The following is a 20,953-nucleotide window of genomic DNA, read 5'->3' on the forward strand; positions in this document are numbered from 1 at the left end:
ATACTATTTTATTCTCCTGGATGGAAAATTATGATGGATTTGTTGGGTTCTGGGCTTCAGGCTTCATAATCTCATCCACTTTGCCCTTCCTCTTGTCATAATGGAAGAGGTGCTCCTAATTTGGATTCCATCCTTTCCTCCTTTCAGAGACTGTCCTGTGATTTCCTAAAACATTTCCATTAGTTTGTTTGAATTTTCTGATTTTCTTCCCTTAGGGCCCTCCACAGGCCTCTGTGCTAGTGCCTTGAATGATGGCAAGTGACCAAAAAAAATTTTTTTATTTCTTTTTTTTTTTTTTTAAGACGTTCTTGCGCTGTCACCCAGGCTGGAGTGCAGTGGTGCGACCTAGGCTCACTGCAATCTCCACCTCCCAGGTTCAAGTAATTCTCGTGCCTCAGTCACCCAAGTAACTGGAATTACAGGGATGTGCCACCACACCCAGCAAATTTTTGTGTTTTTAGCAGAGACAAAGCTTTACCCTGTTGGCCAGGCTGGTCTTGAACTCCTGACCTCAAGCAATACGCACACCTTTGCCTCCCAGAGTGTTAGAATTACAGGCGTGAGCCACTGTGCCTGGTCAAATGTCCAAATTCTTATTCCAAAACAACTTTGGGCTGGGCGCCATAGCTGGACACCTGTAATCCCAAAAGTTTGGGAGGCTGAGGTGGTAGGATTGCTTGAGCCCAGGAGTTTGAGGCCAGCCTGAGCAACATAGCAAGACCCTGTCTCTACAATAAATAAAAGGAGGTTGAGACTAACGAGCTGTGATCTTTCCACTGTACTCCAGCCTGAGCAAAAGTGAAACCCTGTCTCAAAAACAAAAATCATGACTTGTGCAATAGCCACCAGTTTTCCTGGATTCTCAACAGAACCCTATGGTGAAATTAGAAACACAAAGCTAGAGGTATGTGACTTCAAGATGGTAAGAAAACCATCAAACAGATGGTATCCCTTGTCAAGGGATATCTGATAAATTGTTGGATATATGGCCTAGGGGCCCAGACAATAGATTTTAGATTTGTAAACAATATGGAGGGCTTTTTTTTTTTTTTGAGATGGAGTCTTGTTCTGTCACCAGGCTGGAGTGCAGTGGCGCCATCTTGGCTCACTCACACCTCCCGGGTTCAAGTGATAGCCTCCTAAGTAGCTGGGATAACAGGCATGCCTGGCCAATTTTCTGTATTTTTAGTAGAGATGGGGTTTCACCATGTTGGCCAGGCTGATATCAAACTCCCGACCTCAGATGATCTGCCTGCCTCGGCCTCCCACAGTGCAGGGATTACAGTCATGATAGAATTTTCAAGCATACAGTTTTTTTTTTTTTTTTTTTTTTTTTTTGAGATGGAGTCTCGCTCTGTCGCCCAGGCTGGAGTGCAGTGGCCGGATCTCAGCTCACTGCAAGTTCCGCCTCCCGGGTTTACGCCATTCTCCCGCCTCAGCCTTCCGAGGAGCTGGGACTACAGGCGCCGGCCACCTCGCCCGGCTAGTTTTTTGTATAGTTTTTTGTATTTTTTAGTAGAGATGAGGTTTCACCGTCTTCGCCAGGATGGTCTTGATCTCCTGACCTCGTGATCCGCCCGTCTCGGCCTCCCAAAGTGCTGGGATTACAGGCTTGAGCCACCGCGCCCGGCCGCATACAGAGTCTTAATAGGGAGAATTTTCAAACATACAAAGTAAACAAAATGGTACACTAAACCTTCATATACAAGTTTCAACAACTCCATTCTAGTTAGGCATATCTGTCTACTAACTGCATGCCCTTTTTAGATAAATTGAAATTGAAATGCATAAATCTGGCCGGGCACAGTGGCTCATGCCTGTAATCCTAACACTTTGGGAGGCCAAGGTGGGTGGATTACCTGAGGTCAGGAGTTCAAGACCAGCCTGGCCAACATGGTGAAACCCCATCTCTGCTAAAAATACAAAAACTAGCCATGAGTGGTGGCACATGCGTGTAGACCAAGCTACACAGGAGGCTGAGGCAGAAGAATCACTTGAACCCAGGAGGCTGAGGTTGCGGTGAGTTGAGATTGCCACTGCACTCCAGCTTGGGTGACAGAGTGAGACTTCATCTAAAAGATATGTATACATACACACAAATCTAAGCTATAATTTTGGTAAATGGTTCTCCTTCGCCCACACCTTACCAGGACAAAAGGAGCTCATTTACCTCTACCCAGGCAATTAAGCAATCTCCTACCACCACCACACTCAAATGTTTTATCATAGACTAGGGTTCATTTTTACTTTCCTTCCCTGGAACTTTGTAATTCTTTCAGCATAAACATTGTTGAAGTTCAACAGTCCTTATTGAGTAGGACTCTATTGTATGAATATACTATAATTTGTTCATCTGTTTTCCTGTTAGTGAACATTTTATTGGTTTCTAGTTTTTGGCAAGTGTGAGTAAAGCTGCTATGAACATTTGCACACCAATATTGTGACTTCTGGCCATGTAGTGGTATCTTGTGGTTTCAGTCTGCATTTCTCTGACTAATGAACATGTTCTCATGTGTTTATTGGCCATTAATATGTCTTTGAGTGTGTATTTTTAAATTAGGTTGTTTTTTATTACCAAGTTATAGGAACTCTGTATTTTGAATAAAATTCCTTGTCAGTTATTTTGCAAATATTTCCCCCATTGTGTGTCTTGACTCTTGATTTTTTTTTTTTTTTTTACAGTGTTTTGAGCAGAAGTTTCCACTGGAGTCTTAATTTATCAATTTTTAAGTGGACTTTTTCTAAATAAATCTGCCTACCTCCAGATTGTTATGGTGGTATTGTTTTCTCATAAAATGTTTAAGCTTTTATGTTTAGGTCTATTATCAATCTCAAGTTTTTGTATGTGATGTAGGGTAGGGCTTGAGGTTCATGTTTCTACCCCCATCAAGTTAGAACACTGTGGGAAAGATTCTTTTCTCCATCTGTTTCTAGAGTGTATTCTCGCTTTTTTTTTTTTGAGACAGAATCTTACTCTGTTGCCCAGGCTGGAGTGCCGTGAAGCGATCTCGGCTCACTGCAACCTCCACCTCCCGGGTTCAAGGGATCCTTCTGCCTCAGCCTCCCAAGTAGCTGGGGCTATGGGCGTACACCACCACACCCGGCTAGTTTTTGTGTTTTTATTAGAGACAGAGTTTGGCCATGTTGGCCAGGCCGGTCTTGAACTCTTGGCCTCATGTGATCCGCCTGCCTCACAGGTGAGAACCACTGCACCCGGCCTTCTGGAGTGTACTCTCTTTCACTGATCCACTTTTTATCTGTCTGTATGCCGATATAATACTGATTTAAAGCTTAGATTGCTAAGCTTTAAAGTCTTGAAGTCAAGTTGTCTTCTTTTGTTCTGTTTTCAGATTACTTTGTCCTTTAGATGTTGATATAAATACGGTAACAAACCTGTCAGTTTCAATTTTTTTAAAAGCCTGGTGGGATTATTAGAATTAAGTTGAATTGTTTTGTTTTGTTTTGTTTTTGTATACAGTTTTGCTCCCATGACCCAGGCTGGAGTGCAATGGTGCGATCTCAGCTCACTGCAACCTCCAATTCCTGGGTTCAAGCAATTCTCCTGCCTCAGCGTCCTGAATAGCTGGGATTACAGGCATCTGCCACCATGCCTGGCTGATTTTTTTTTTATTTTTAGTAGAGACGAGGTTTCACCATGTTGGCCAGGCTGGTCTTGAACTCCTGACCTCAGGTGATCCACCCGCATCGGCCTCCCAAAGTGCTGGGATTACAAGTGTGAGCCCCCGTGCCCGGCTAGTTTTTTGTGAATTCCTGAGCATTTTTGGTTTCTGGATGCTAGTCTAAATGGAATTGGTTTCTTTCTCCAACTGGTACTAGTTTATAGAAAGGCAACTTTAAAAATGTTGACTTATGAGACTTTGCCAATAGTGGGTGGTTGGTTGGTTCTTCCCTTATTCCACTGGTTAGGACTTCCATGGTGAGTAGAAGAGGTAAGAGCAGACTGTGACTAAGGTGAGATATATAGTAAAATGTAAGGAGGCACTGTCAGGGCAGTGGAAGCGTAAGTGGGCATCTGAGTGGGAGTACATCCTTGCACTTGCTCCTTCCTTTCACTTGTACCTTACTTGCTTGGTCTCGTGCTGTTCCCATGGGCTTACATCCTTGCCCTGTTCCCAGTTTTAGGAAGAAAGCATTAAATATTCCATCAAGACTTTGCTAGTAGGTGGTGTTTTTGTTTTGTTTTGTTGAAACAGGGTCTTGCTCTGTCACCCAGGCTCAAGTGCAGTGGTGCAGTCACGGCTTACTGCAGCCTCGACCTCTCCAGTTCGAGTGATCTCATCTAAGCATCCTGAGTAGCTGGGACTACAGGTGCACACCACCACACCTGGCTAATTTTTGTGTTTTAGTAGAGACAGGGTTTTGCAATATTGCTCAGGCTGGTCCCCACCTCCTGGGCTCAAGCAATCTGTCCATCTTAGCCTCCCAAGGTGCTGGGATTACAGGAGTGAGCTACCTCACCTGGCCTCTACTGGTTTTATGTAGATGTCTAGATCAATGCCTTTTATTAGATTAAGGTAGTCCTCTTCTAGTTTTCTGGGTTGTCATGAATGGAAGATAGCACATCCCTACCCCCCTTTTTTCCCATCCATTGAGATGATAATGGTTTGTATGCTTTTTTTGTTGTTGTTGTTGTTGTTGTTGTTGAGACGGAGTCTCGCTCTGTCGCCCAGGCTGGAGTGCAGTGGCTGGATCTCAGCTCACTGCAAGCTCCGCCTCCCGGGTTTACGCCATTCTCTCGCCTCAGCCTCCCGAGTAGCTGGGACTACAGGCGCCCGCCATCTCGCCCGGCTAATTTTTTGTATTTTTTTAGTAGAGACGGGGTTTCACCGTGTTAGCCAGGATGGTCTCGATCTCCTGACCTCGTGATCCGCCCGTCTCGGCCTCCCTTGTATGCTTTTTTAGATACTTTCTGTCCTCAGAATGAAAGGAGTTTAGTAGTGGAACCTTATGACTGAAACAGGCCCTCTACCATTGGAGACAAGAAGGGAAGTGTATGGAGTAGCCATTCTTTTATTTGTTTACTTTCTTAATAAACTTGCTTTCACTTAAAAAAAAAAAAGTGTAAAGGCACTTGGGTAGTTCTCTGGTTTAAAGTAACTTTGTGGCCGGGTGCAGTGGCTCACGCCTATAATCCCAGCACTTTGGGAAGCCAAGGCGGGTGAATCATAAGGTCAGGAGTTCAAGACCAGCCTGGCCAACATGGTGAAACCCCATCTCTACTAAAAATACAAACATTAGTCAGGTGTGGTGGCATGTGCCTGTAGTCCCAACTACTCAGGAGGCTGAGGCATGAGAATCGCTTGAACCAGGGAGGCAGAGGTTGTGGTGAGCTGAGGTCATGCCACTGCACTCCAGCCTGAGCAACAGAGGGAGACTCCACCTTAAAAAATAAAAGTAATTGCCCAAGGTTAGAGAAACTAGAAATGATATAGCCCAGATTCAAACTCTGGCAGGCTAGAGTTTGTTTTAGTCACTGTTATCTCTCAGCTAAACCTTTTAATCTACTTAAAGCTTCAGAATTCAATTATTTCATTTCCTATTTTTTACTGTTTAAGAATTCCTCATCCTTGGTAGCATGTTTGGTTCTGGTGACTTCAACCTCACCTTTAGCATTTTATTTTATTTATTTATTTAGAGACAGACTCTTGGCTCTGTCACTCAGGCTGGAACGCAGTAGTGTGATCTTGGCTCACTGCAGCCTCCGGCTCTTGGGTTCAAGTGATTCTCCTGACTTAGTCTCCTGAGTAGTTGGCATTATAGGTGTGAGCCACCACGCCTGGCTAATTTTTGTACTTTTAGTAGAGACGGGGTTTCACCATGTTGGCCTGGCTGGTCTTGAGCTCCTGTCCTCAAGTGATCTGCCCTCCTCAGACTCCCAAAGTGCTGGGATTTCAGATACGAGCCACGGTTCCCAGCCACCTTTAGCATTTTAGGCGTAAGAGATACTGAGATGAAGCATGCAAAACGTGGAGAATGGATGCTGGTTAGTTAATGTGGTCTTAAGTTCTGTGCAATTATATATAACTACATAAAATTACATGGGCTGGGGTGTGGTGGCTCAAACCTGTAATCCCAGCACTTTGGAAGGCCAAGGCAGGAGGATCACCTGAGGTCAGGAGTTCGAGACCAGTCTGGCCAACATGGTGAAACCCCATTTCTACAAAAATACAAAAATTAGCCAGGTGTGGTGGCACATGCCTGTAGTCCCAGCTACTCAGGAGGCTGAGGCAGGAGAATCGCTTGAACCTGGGAGTTGGAGGTTGCAGTGAGCCGCGATTGCACCACTGCACTCCAGCCTGGTGACAGAGCGAGACTCTGTCTCAAAATACAAAAAGTACATGAATGTTCAGTCAAAAATAACTGGATGAGTATGAATTAAATGCTGGTCTTACTGGTAGATGCTGAGAATATAAATAGAAATGAGCTGAATTTTGTTATAGATGTGTTAACAACATGAGAAGTTATAGAAGCATGTACAGAGGAGAGCTTCTGCCCAGGGAGTTCAGAAAAGGTTTACAGGAGGGCTCATCTTTGACATGACTGAAAAAAAAATCCACAAAATGATAAGTAAGGGTGTGGTGTTCTAACACAGATCTTTTTTTCTGGGGAGAAAAAAAAAAAAAAAAGGAAGTGAATTTCATGCTCTACAAACTGCATGTGATTGCTGTGGGGAGTGGGGACAAGAAATGAGTTAAGATAGGATTGTGGTAGATGCTATGCTGCCACACCAAGATCACCCCAAGGACTGAGGTCTTTATTCTTTGACTTAAATTCTTTACTTATAATAATTCTTTTACTTATATAATAATTCTTTTACTTATAATAATTTTACTTATAATTCTTTATTCTTTTACTTTATTCTTTTACAGGAGTATTGGTTACTACCAGCTCACAGCTAGGTCCCTCTCTAGAAACTTCTCAGCAAAAGATTTCTGTATAAGAACAAAAATACTTGAATAAATTTCAAGTATTTCAAGTAGTTTGGGGAAAATTTAAAAGACCAAAAAAGGTAGTGCTGGTGCAGCTTACAATGGGATTGCAGAAAGTTAGTTTGGAAGCCAGGAGGCCAGTTAGACTAGAGAGGTAAGAAATGTTAGGGCTGGCATGAGGAAGTGGCAGGGACAGAAAAGTAAAGGGTAGACCTAGAGTTTCTGGCATCATTCCACTGACGACTCAGGGAGGAGGATGGGGATAAAAGGAGGTAGATTTGCTTTAGGATATGTTGAGTTTAATGAGGCAAAATGTGCATAAAGAAACCCAAATTCGTTATGCTACAATTGTGGGGTTATGAGCACTTTCAAAAAGAATGCTTAATCTTTTCAACAAGTAATTTTTGTTGTTGTTGCTTTGAGACAGAGTCTCACTCAGCTGCCCAGGTTGGAGTGCAGTAGCGTGATCTTGGCTCACTGCAACCACCGCCTCCCGGGTTCAAGTAATTCTCCCGTCTCAGCCTCCTGAGTAGCTGGGATTACAGGCACCCACCATCATGCCTGGCTAATTTTTATATTTTAGTAGAGATAGGGTTTCACCATGTTGGTCAGGTTGGTTTTGAACTCCTGACCCTCAGGTGATCTGCCCATTTCAGCCTCCCAAAGTGCTGGGATTGCAGGCGTGAGCCACCGCACCTGGCCTCAACAAGTAGTTTCTAAATAATTTTTTAAATTTTACATTGAGATTGGTTAAATAATTATACATCGAAATATGAAGCTATGAAGACTGCATATGGCTTTATGTTGGCATCATAATTTTTTATAACATTAAGTGAGGAAAAGTAAGATAGAAAAATGGCCAGGCATTGTGGCTCACACCTGTAATCCTAGCACTGGGAGGCTGAGGTAGACGGATCACTTGAGACCAGGAGTTGGAGACCAGCCTGGCCAACATAGTGAGATGCCCCATCTCTACTAAAAATACAAAAAAATTAGCTGGGCATGGTGGAGCATGCCTGTAATCCCAGTTATATGGGAGGCTGAAGCATGAGAATTGCTTGAACCCAGGAGGCAGAGGTTGCGGTGAGCCAAGATCACGCCACTGCACCCCAGCACTGGGCAACAGAACAAGACCCTGTCTCAGCAACAACAAAAGACTCTGAATAAAATTAACTTAAAAAAAAAAAAGGAGAGGAGAGAGAGAAGAAAGAAAGAAAGAAAGAGAGAGAGAGAAAGAAAAAAAGAGTGAGAGAGAGAGAGAAAGAAAGAAAAAGAAAGAAAGAAAAAAAGAAAGAGAAAAATATCCATTGCCAATCTGGAAAATAATAATAATTTTTAAAAAGTATTCCTGCAGGTATGAGGCAGGCAAATAGTAAATGATCACCTTTTTCGTTTTAAATAGTGGAACAATAGATACAGGAAATCAAAAGTATCCTAGTGATGGAACTGTGGGTGTGCTTTTGCTTATCTATTTCTATAATCTATATGGACTGTTTAGTAGCAAATAGGAATATCTTAACGAAAACGTGTTCCTGCTGTTGCTCATCCATTCCACCCTGAGCCACCTACCATAAATCTAGCCCACGCAGAGACTATATTTTGTGAAATAGATAGCTCCCTTGGGGCAGCCACAGACCTGAGGGGAGGCATGGAGAGTGGACCTGAGGGTGTGCTGGGTTTCAGCCCTGGCCTGAAAATCAACCTTTAGGCAGTGTAAATTATATCACTGTATGTAGCTGCCCTGATTGCAGGAAAAGAATGGAGACCAAGGTTAAGGTAAGACCAGGCAGAGTCAGAGATAGAGGCCAATGGCATAGAGGCATTCAAAAAGACAAGGCTTCCAGCCTAGGCAACATAGCTGTACCCCCATCTCTAATTTAATGTGGGAGACACCTGTAGTACCAGCTACTTGGGAGGCATAGGTGGGAGGATCACTTGAGCCCAGGAATTTGAGCTGTAATTTAGAAGAGTTTCCCAAATGTTTGTTGTTGAAGGACCAGTTTTCATTTCCAATCTGCCACAGACTGATGCTTTTGTAAATGGCAATAAAAGTCAATTGCTATTCAAATGAATTTTTTAAAAATCAAAAATACCCCATTTTGAATATTAATATAGTCAAAACAAAATTGCCAAGTATTTATAAAAACTAAACATGTATTTTAATTCCTGTGTTTATCTCACTGCAAACTGATATAGTCTGTGCATGGTGGCTCACACCTGTAATCCCAACACTTCAGGAGGCCGAGATGGGTCGATCACTTGAGGTCAGGAGTTGGAGACCAGCCTGACCAACATGGTGAAACTCCATCTCTACAAAAAACAAAAACAAAAACAAAAACCCAGGTTTGGTGGTGTGCATCTGTAGTCCCAGCTACTCAGGAGGCTGAGACAGGAGAATCGCCTGAACCTGGGAGACAGAGATTGCAGTAAGCCGAGATTGTGCCACTGCACTCCAGCATGGGTGACAGAGTGAGACTCCACCTCTAAATAAATAAACAAAAACAAACAAACTGATATAGTTTGGGATTGCTACCAGTCCAAGACCACAGTTGGTGGTAGAGTGTAGAAGCCGGGACACGGGAAGAGGGAGACATGACTATACAGATCACACAATCAGCTGCAGGCCATGTCACCCTGATGAAACAGGAATCCAAATGGCATCTGGGGCCAGAGGCTTCCCCCACAACACAGCTCACTTATTCAAAGTTGTTCAAAAGAATTGCCTGCCAGTACTGCCTCCTTAGGAGGTGAACTCTCTGTTAAGGCAGAATAATACTATGTACTTTTTAGAAGTGTATTAGACATAAAATATGTCCAAATGCATGTGAAATAAAGTATAATTCACAGTAGAACCAAGTTTTAGTTTCTTAGGGTTGAAATGTAGATCATCCTATTTGAAATCATTACAGTTACTATATTGGGGCAAGACTCCTCAAGGCCATAGAAACTAATTGAAACAGTTAATTCACAATTTGACCTTTCTTGCAGTAGGCACTTAGGTTGATAAATCCCTAATCTAATAACTAACTGTTCTATGCTCTGGAAAGAAATTTGATAAATTTCTGCTTATCAAAATGCCCTATGCTAACATTGTGAATTCTTTCACAAATACTGTATTGTGAAATGGGAGTACATATTTGTGATGTGCTGTTTATTATGTGGACATAAGAAACTCTCACATGTTATCAGTAAACAAAAGGAAACATCCTTTCTATTCAAAAGAGAGTAATTCAGTGGACTAGAGACTTCAAAATTTCTTTGTTTTTAGAGGTGGGGCCTCTGTGTTGCCTAGGCTGGTGTCCAACTCCTGGATCCCAGCAAACCTCTCGCTTTGGCCTCCCAAAGCTCTGGGATTACAGGAGCTAGCCACCGCGCCTGGCCTAGACTTCTCTTTTTACGTAGTAGAGGCAGTTTATGAAGATAAAAGTCCCAGCTCTAAAAGTGTGGCGTTAAATTACTTCACAGTTTTTCTTTTTTAAAAAATATTGGTGCACACTTCACCTGGACTTCACATTTTTTCAAAGTATACTTGTGAGTTATCTTAATGGTATTCCTTAATTATTTGTAACTATGTAGTGTTGTCTGAACACTTTTTCTGCTTTTCCTGCCTCAAAACATCCTCCCCACCTTTGGCTGTCCTGTCTCCTCCTGTCCCTGACCTGCTTCCTCCTTGCTCAGTCCTCTCCAGAAACTCTGGCTTCTTGCTCTTCCTAGAGCACACCAGGCGTGATCCTGTGTTAGGACCTCAGTGCTAGCTGTATTCTGGAATGCTCTTCCTTTAGACATCTACATAGCTCACTCCCTCACCAGACTGTCTTTGCTCAAAGTCTTAGTGAGACATACCATACCCTGACCATCCTATTTTATATTGCAAACTGACCCCCAAACAGTCCTAATCCCCCTCATCTCTATTAGTGTTTTTTAGATACTAAGTATTCATCATGCTTACTTTTATTGTCTAGCTCCCTCTACAAGAATGTGAGCTTTCTGAGGACAGGGATTTATATCTGCTTTGTTTCTATTTCCCAAGCATGGAGGTCCAAGATAGTCCTAGTAATGGCCACATACTGTGCTGTGTTCGCACCCTTCTGTAGTCCCTTCCCACACTGATAGGGCTGACTTATGTGGCCAGCAGGTTGTTGCAGAAATCAGGGAATATGACTCCAAAGATAGGTCATAAAAGGCATCCAAGGAATAGGTCCTCTAGACCCAGACAAGCCTTTAAATGACTGTAGATCTCTCCACCATCTTTGTATTTTGGCTAGCTCCTGTAATCCCAGAGCTTTGGGAGGCCAAAGCGAGAGGTTTGCTGGGGTCCAGGAGTTGGACACCAGCCTAGGCAACACAGAGGCCCCACCTCTAAAAACAAAGAAATTTTGAAGTCTCTAGTCCACTGAATTACTCTCTTTTGAATAGAAAGGATGTTTCCTTTTGTTTACTGATAACACGTGAGAGTTTCTTATATTATGTCCACATAATAAACAGTACATCCCAGCATCTGGAGTGGACCTCCAGCAAACTCCAACAGACCTGCCACTGAGGGTCCTGACTGTTAGGAGGAAAACTAACAGTCAGTATTTTTTCCCTATTATCTTTAATTTTTCTTTCCTGAGAGCCATTATAGGTTTACAGCTAAACTGAGCAGAAGATACAGAGATTTCCTATACATCACCTTCAGCACATCCATAACCTCCTTCACTATCAACATCCCCCACTAGAGTAGCACGTTTGTTACAATTGATAAGCCCACATTCTATTACCAAGGGTCTGTAGTTGACATTAGAATTCACTTTTACTGTTGCACATTTGATGGGTTTGGACAAATGTATAATGTCATGTATCCACCATTATATTATCATGCAGAGTATTTTCACTGCACAAAAAATCCACTGTGCTCCATCTATTTGTCCCTCCCTCCTCCTCAGAATTATTTGTAAGACTCCAAAAACACAGGACAGAGGGGATGTTCCAAGATGGCCAAATAGGAACAGCTCCAGTCTGCAGCTCCCAGCGTGAGGGACACAGAAGACAGGGGATTTCTGCATTTCCAACTGAGGTACTGGGTTCATCTCACTGGGGCTTGTCAGACAGTGAGTGCAGCCTACAGAGCAGGGTGGGGCATCACCTCACCCAGGAAGCACAAGGGGTCAGGGAATTCCCTTTCCTAGAAAAGGGAAGACATGACAGACGGTACCAGGAAAATCGGGACATTCCCACCCTAATACTGCGCTTTTTCAGCAGCCTTAGCAAACAGCACACCAGGATATTATATTCTGCACCTGGCTCAGAGGGTCCCATGCCCATGTAGCCTTGCTTACTGCTAGCACAGCAGTCTGAGATCAAACTGCAAGGTGGCAGCGAGGCTGGGGGAGGGGCATCAGCCATTGCTGAGGCTTCAGTAGGTAAACAAAGTGGCCAGAAGCTCAAATGGGTGGAGCCCACAACAGCTCAAGGAGGCCAGCCCGCCTCTGTAGACTCCACCTCTGGGGGCAGGGCACAGCTGAACAAAAGGCAGCAGAAACTTCTGCAGACTTAAACGTCCCTCTCTGACAGCTTTGAAGTGAGTAGTGGTTCTCCCAGCATGGAGTTTGAGATCTGAGAACACACAGATTGCCTCCTCAAGTGGGTCCCTGACCCCTGAGTAGCCTAACTGGGAGGCACCTCCCAGTAGGGGCCAACTGACACCTCATATGGCCAGATGCCCCTCTCAGACAAAGCTTCCAGAGGAAGGATCAGGCAGCAACATCTGCCGTTCTGCAATATTTGCTGTTCTGCAGCCTCCACTGGTGATACCCAGGCAAACAGGGTCTGGAGTGGACCTCCAGCAAACTCCAACAGACCTGCAGCTGACGGTCCTGACTGTTAGAAGGAAAACTAGCAAACGGAAAGGACATCTACACCAAAACCCCATCTGTACATCACCATCATCAAAGACCAAAGGTAGATAAAACCACAAAGATGGGGAGAAACCAGAGCAGAAAAGCTGAAAATTCTAAAAACCAGAGCACCTCTTCTCCTCCAAAGGAACGCATCTCCTTGCCAGCAATGGAACAAAGCTGGATGGAGAATGACTTTGATGAGTTGAGAGAAGAAGGCTTCAGACAATCAGTAATAACAAACTTCTCCAAGCTAAAGGAGGATGTTCGAACCCATCGCAAAGAAGCTAAAAACCTTGAAAAAAGACGAATGGCTAACTAGAATAAACAGTGTAGAGAAGTCTTTAAATGACCTGATGGAGCTGAAAACCATGGCACAAGAACTACATGATGCATGCAAAAGCTTCAGTAGCCGATTTGATCAAGTGGAAGAAAGCGTATCAGTGATTGAAGATCAAATGAATGAAATGAAGCAAGAAGAGAAGTTTAGAGAAAAAAGAGTAAAAAGAAACGAACAAAGCCTCCAAGAAATATGGGACTATGTGAAAAAACCAAATCTACGTCTGATTGGTGTATCTGAAAGTGACAGGGAGAATGGAACCAAGTAGGAAAACACTTTTCAGGATATTATCCAGGAGAATTTCCCCAACCTAGCAAGGCAGGCCAACATTCAAATTCAGGAAATACAGAGAACGCCACAAAGATACTCCTCGAGAAGAGCAATTCCAAGACACATAATCATCAGATTCACCAAAGTTGAAATGAAGGAAAAGATGTTAAAGGCAGCCAGAGAGAAAGGTCGGGTTACCCACAAAGGGAAGCCCATCAGACTAACAGTGGATCTATCAGCAGAAACCCTACAAGCCAGAAGAGAGTGGGGGCCAATATTAAACATTCTTAAAGACAAGAATTTTTCAACCCAGAATTTCATATCCAGCCAAACTAAGCTTCATAAGTGAAGGAGAAATAAAATCCTTTACAGACAAAAAAATGCTGAGAGATTTTGTCACCACCAAGCCTGCCTTACGAGAGCTCCTGAAGGAAGTACTAAACATAGAAAGGAAAACCAGTACCAGCCACTGCAAAAACATGCCAAATTGTAAAGACCATCAATGCTAGGAAGAAACTGAATCAACTAACGAGCAATATAACCAGCTAACATCATAATGACAGGATCAAATTCACACATAACAATATTAACCTTAAATGTAAATGGGCTAAATGCTCCCATTAAAAGACACAGACTGGCAAATTGAATAAAGAGTCAAGACCCATCAGTGTGCTGTATTCAGAAGACCCATTTCATGTGCAGAGACACACACAGGCTCAAAATAAAGGGATGAAGGAAGATCTACCAAACAAATGGAAAACAAAAAAAGCAGGGGTTGGAATCCTAGTCTCTGATAAAACAGAATTTAAACCAACAAAGATCAAAAGAGACAAAGAGGGCCATTACATAATGGTAAAGGGATCAATTCAACAAAAAGAGCTAACTCTCCTAAATATATATGCACCCAATACAAGAGCACCCAGATTCATAAAGCAAGTCCTTAGAGACCTACAAAGAGATTTAGGCTCCCACACAATAATAATGGGAGACTTTAACACCCCACTGTCAACATTAGACAGATCAAGGAGACAGAAAGTTAACAAGGATATCCAGGAATTGAACTCAGCTCTGCACCAAGCAGACCTAATAGACATCTACAGAACTCTCCACCCCAAATCAACAGAATATACATTCTTTTCAGCACCACATCGCACTTATTCCAAAATTGACCACATAGTTGGAAGTAAAGCACTCCTCAGCAAATGTAGAAGAACAGAAATTATAATATCTCTCAGACCACAGTGCAATCAAACTAGAACTCAGGATTAAGAAACTCACTCAAAACTGCTCAACTACTTGGAAACTGAACAACCTGCTCCTGAATGACTACTGGGTACATAACAAAATGAAGGCAGAAATAAAGATGTTCTTTGAAACCAATGAAAATAAAGACACAACATACCAGAATCTCTGGGACACATTTAAAGCAGTGTGTAGAGGGAAATTTATAGTACTAAATGCCCACAAGAGAAAGCAGGAAAGATCTAAAATTGACACTCTAACATCACAATTAAAACAACTAGAGAAGCAAGAGCAAACACATTCAAAAGCTAGCAGAAGGTAAGAAATAACTAAGATCAGAGCAGAACTGAAGGAGATAGAGACACAAAAAACTCTTCAAAAAGTCACTGAATCCAGGAGCTGGTTTTTTGAAAAGATCAACAAAATTCATAGACTGCTAGCAAGACTAATAAGAAGAGAAGAATCAAGTAGATGCAATAAAAAATTATAAAGGGAATATCACCACCAATGCCACAGAAATACAAACTACCATCAGAGAATACTATGAACACCTCTACGCAATTAAACTAGAAAATCTAGAGGAAATGGATAAATTCCTGGACACATACACCCTCCCAAGACTAAACCAGGAAGAAGTTGAATCCCTGAATAGACCAGTAACAGGTTCTGAAATTGAGGCAATAATTAATAGCCTACCAACCAAAAAAAGTCCAGGACCAGATGGATTCACAGCCAAATTCTACCAGAGGTACAAAGAGGAGCTGGTACCATTCCTTCTGAAACTATTCCAATCAATAGAAAAAGAGGGAATCCTCCCTAACTCATTTTATGAGGCCAATGTCATCCTGATACCAAAGACTGGCAGAGACACGACAAAAAAAGAGAATTTTAGACCAATATCCCTGATGAACATCAATGCAAAATCCTCAATAAAATACTGGCAAACCGAATCCAGCAGCACATCAAAAAGCTTATCCACCACGATCAAGTTGGCTTCATCCCTGGGATGCAAGGCTGGTTCAACAAACGCAATAAATGTAATCCATCATATAAACAGAACCAACGACAAAAACCACATGATTATCTCAATAGATGCAGAAAAGGCCTTTGACAAAATTCAACAGCCCATCATGCTAAAATCTCTCAATAAACTAGGTATTGATGGGACGTATCTCAAAATAATAAGAGCTATTTATGACAAACCCACAGCCAATATCATACTGAATGGGCAAAAACTGGAAGCATTCCCTTTGAAAACTGGTACAAGACAGGGATGCCCTCTCTCACCACTCCTATTCAACATAGTGTTGGAAGTTCTGGCCAGAGCAATGAGGCAAGAGAAAGAAATAAAGGTATTAAATTAGGAAAATAGGAAGTTAAATTGTCTCTGCAGATGACATGATTGTATATTTAGAAAACCCCATCATCTCAGCCCAAAATGTCCTTAAGCTGATAAACAACTTCAGCAAAGTCTCAGGATACAAAATCAACGTGCAAAAATCACAAGCATTCCTATATACCAATAATAGACAAACAGCCAAATCATGAATAAACTCCCATTCACAATTGCTTCAAAGAGAATAAAATACCTAGGAATCCAACTTACAAGGGATATGAAGGACTTCTTCAAGGAGAACTACAAACCAACCACTGCTCAAGGAAATAAGAGAGGACACAAACAAATGGAAGAATATTCCATGCTCATGGATAGGAAGAATCAACATTGTAAAAATGGCCCTACTGCCCAAGGTAATTTATAGATTTAATGCCATCCCCATCAAGCTACCAATGACTTTCTTCACAGAATTGGAAAAAACTACTTTAAATTTCATATGGAACCAAAATAGAGCCCGCATGGCCAAGACAATCCTAAGTCAAAAGAACAAAGCTGGGCCGGGCGCGGTGGCTCAAGCCTGCAATCCCAGCACTTTGGGAGGCCGAGGCGGGCGGATCACAAGGTCAGGAGATCGAGACCATCCTGGCTAACACGGTGAAACGCCGTCTCTACTAAAAAATACAAAAACTAGCAGGCGAGGTGGCGGGCGCCTGTAGTCCCAGCTACTCGGGAGGCTGAGGCAGGAGAATGGCATGAACCCGGGAGGCGGAGCTTGCAGTGAACTGAGATCTGGCCAGTGCACTCCAGCTTGGGTGACAGAGCGAGACTCCGTCTCAAAAAAAAAAAAAAAAAAAGAACAAAGCTGGAGGCATCATGCTACCTGCCTTCAAACTATACTACAAGGCTACAGTAACCAAAACAGCATGGTACTGGTACCAAAACAGAGATATAGACCAATGGAACAGAACAGAGCCCTCAGAAATAATACCACACATCTACAACCATCTGATCTTTGACAAATCTGACAAAAACAAGAAATGGGGAAAGGATTCCCTATTTAATAAATGGTGCTGGGAAAACTGGCTAGCTATATGTAGAAAGCTAAAACTGGATCCCTTCCTTACACCTTACACAAAAACTAATTCAAGATGGATTAAAGACTTAAATGTTAAACCTAAAACCATAAAAACCCTAGAAGAAAGCCTAGGCAATGCCATTCAGGCCATAGGCATGGGCAAGGACTTCATGACTAAAACACCAAAAGCAATGGCAACAAAACCAACATTGACAAATGGGATCTAATTAAACTAAAGAGCTTTTGTGCAGCAAAAGAAACTACCATCAGAGTGAACAGGCAACATACAGAATGGGAGAAAATTTTTACAATCTACCCGTCTGACAAAGGGCTAATATCCAGCATCTACAAAGAACTTAAACAAATTTACAAGAAAAAAAATCACATAGCCCCATCAAAAAGTGGGCAAAGGATATGAACAGGCACTTCCCAAAAGAAGACATTTAAGCAGCCAACAGTCACATGAAAAAATGCTCATCATCACTGGCCATCAGAGAAATGCAAATCAAAACCATCTCACACCAGTTAGAATGGCAATCATTAAAAAGTCAGGAAACAACAGGTGCTGGAGAGGATGTGGAGAAATAGGAACGCTTTTACACTGTTGTTGGGACTGTAAACTAGTTCAACCATTGTGGAAGATACTGTAGCGATTCCTCAAGGATCTAGAACTAGAAATACCATTTGACCTAGCCATCCCGTTACTGGGCATATACCCAAAGGATTATAAATCATGCTGCTATAAAGACACATGCAGATGTATGTTTATTGCGGCACTATTCACAATAGCAAAGACTTGGAACCAACCCAAATGTCCATCAATGGTAGACTGGATTAAGAAAATGTGGCACACAGGCTGGGCGCGGTGGCTCATGCTTGTAATCCCAGCACTTTGGGAGGCTGAGGTGGGCGGATCACGAGGTCAGGAGATCTAGACCATGGTGAAACCCTGTCTCTACTAAAAATACAAAAAAAATTAGCCAGGCATGGTGGCGGGCACCAATAGTCCCAGCTACTAGGGAGGCTGAGGCAGGAGAATGGCGTGAACCCGGGAGGTGGTGCTTGCAGTGAGCCGAGATCCCGCCACTGCACTCCAGCCTGGGTGACAGAGCAAGACTTCGTTTCAAAAAAAAAAACAAAACAAAAGAAAATGTGGCACATATACACCATGGAATACTATGCACACATAAAAAAGGATGAGTTCATGTCATTTGTAGGGACATGGATGAAGCTAGAAACCATCATTCTGAGCAAACTATCACAAGGACAGAAAATCAGCCACGCATGTTTTCACTCATAGGTGGGAACTGAACAATGAGAACACTTGGACACAGGAAGGGGAACATCACACACCAGAGCCTGTTGTGGGGTCGGGGGAGGGAGGAAGGATAGCATTAGGAGATATACCTAATGTAAATGACGTGTTAACGGGTGCAGCACACCAACATAGCACATGTATACATATGTAACAAACCTGCACGTTGTGCACATGTACCCTAGAACTTAAAGTATAATTAAAAAAAAGAAAGAGAAAAAAAAAGACAACACAGGACAGGCATTATAGCATTTTAACACAGATTTAAGAGCTCAGTGGCCGGGCTCGGTGGCTCACACCTGTAATCCCCACAACTTTGGGAGGCCGAGATGGGCAGATCATTTGAAGCCAGGAGCTGGAGACCAGCTGGCCAACATGGCAAAACTCCGTCTCTATTAAAAATACAAAAATTAGCCAGACCTGGTGGCACATATCTGTAATCCCAACTATTCGGGAAGCTGAGACAGGAGAATTGCTTAAACCTGGGAGGCGGAGGTTGCAGTGAGCCGAGATCATGCCACTGCATTCCAGCCTGGGAGAAAAACCGAGGCTCTGTCTCAAAAAACAAAAACAAAAAAAACCAACCCAAAAATCCCTCAACTATTGGGATAGGCTTGGATCAATCCATGGTTCTGATAATTATTAGCTGTGTTTCCTTAGGCAAGTATCTTAAACTGACTAAACCTCATTTTCCTTGATTTCTGCAGTGTAAAATGTATGAAGGATAAAATGAAGAGGCACTATTTACTGCACCTGCTTTAAACACTGTGAGTATTAAATGCGATATTTCAAGTATAGTGCTTAACATAGTTGTTGGCAGATTATAAGTAGTTTATAAATATTAGCTAATACTATCATTTCCTTGTAGATTTAATTGCTTTTATTGATTTTGAGATTGTGCTTAAAAAAAAAAAACCACTAGGGCTTTCAACATATCTTTCTGACATGATATGGCTTATTTCTAACCAACACTGTTTTTTTATGTAAGAGACAGAATCTTTAAAAAAAAAAAAAAGAGGGTCTCTCTCTGTAACCCAGGCTGGAATACACTGGCACGGTCACGGCTCACTTCAAGGTTTAACTCCAGGGCTCAAGTCATCTACCCGCCTCACTATCCCAAAGTGCTGGGATTCAGAAGTGAGCCTCACTATGACCGGCTCTTTGTGGTTTGGTTTTTTTTTTTTTAAAGACAGAGTCGACTGGGCATGGTGGCTGTAATCCCAGCATTTTGGGAGGCCGAGGTGGGCAGATCACAAGGTCAGAAAATTGAGACCATCCTGGCTAACATGGTGAAACCTCACGTCCACTAAAAATACAAAAAATTAGCCAGGCATGGTGGCACGCGCCTGTAGTCCCAGTTACTCGGGAGGCTGAAGCAGGAGAACCACTTGAACCCAGGAGGTGGAGGTCGCAGTGAGCCAAGATCGTGCGAATGCACTCCAGCCTGCACAACGGAGCGAGACTCCCTTTCAAAAAAAAAAAAAAAGACAAAGCCTTGCTCTTTGCCCAGGCTGGAGTGCGGAGGCCCAGTCACGGCTCACTGCAACCTCAACCTCCCAGACTCAACCAGTCCTCCCTACCTCAGCCTCCTGAGTAGCTGGGACCACAGGCACATACCACCACACCTGGCTAATTTTTATTTATTTTTTATTTTTATTTTTTTTTAGAGACAGAGTCTTGCCATGTTGCCCAGGCTGGTCTCGAGCTTCTGGGCTCAACCAATCCTCCCACCTTGGCCTCTCAAAGTGCTGGGATTACAGGCATGAGCCACTAAGCCTGGCCATCAACAGAATTCTCTACCTAACAAAAATATCTTTCAAAAACCTAAGTAAGATAAAGGTTTTTTCAGACATATAGCATCATTAATAATTAGGGAAACACAAACTAAACCACAATGAGATATCACTGGGGGGGCGGAGCAAGATGGCCGAATAGGAACAGCTCCAGTCTCCAACTCCCAGCGCGAGCGACACAGAAGACCGGTGATTTCTGCATTTTCAACTGAGGTACTGGGGTCATCTCTCTAGGGAGTGCCGGACAATCGGTGCTGGTCAGCTGCTGCAGCCTGACCAGCGTGAGCTGAAGCAGGGCGAGGCATCGCCTCACCTGGAAGCGCAAGGGGGAAGGAAATCCCTTTTCCTAGCCAGGGGAACTGAGACACACAACACCTGGAAAATCGGGTAACTCCCACCCCAATACTGCGCTTTAAGGAAACAGGCACACCAGGAGAATATATCCCACACCTGGCCGGGAGGGTCCCACGCCCACGGAGCCTCCCTCACTGCTAACACAGCCGTCTGCGGCGATCAATCCGCAAGGCAGCAGCGAGGCTGGGGGAGGGGCGCCCGCCATTGCTGAGGCTTAAGTAGGTAAACAAAGCTGCTGGGAAGCTCGAACTGGGTGGAGCTCACAGCAGCTCAAGGAAGCCTGCCTGTCTCTGTAGACTCTACCTCTGCGGACAGCGCACAGCTGCAGTCTAATAGGGGAAGCAGCGGGGGCCGGTGCAGATGCGAAGGACTCTGTCTGACAGCTTTGGGGAGAGCCGTGGA

Source organism: Trachypithecus francoisi, unplaced genomic scaffold, assembly GCF_009764315.1.
Source record: "Trachypithecus francoisi isolate TF-2019V2 unplaced genomic scaffold, Tfra_2.0 Lachesis_group15, whole genome shotgun sequence".
Classification (NCBI taxonomy): domain Eukaryota; kingdom Metazoa; phylum Chordata; class Mammalia; order Primates; family Cercopithecidae; genus Trachypithecus; species Trachypithecus francoisi.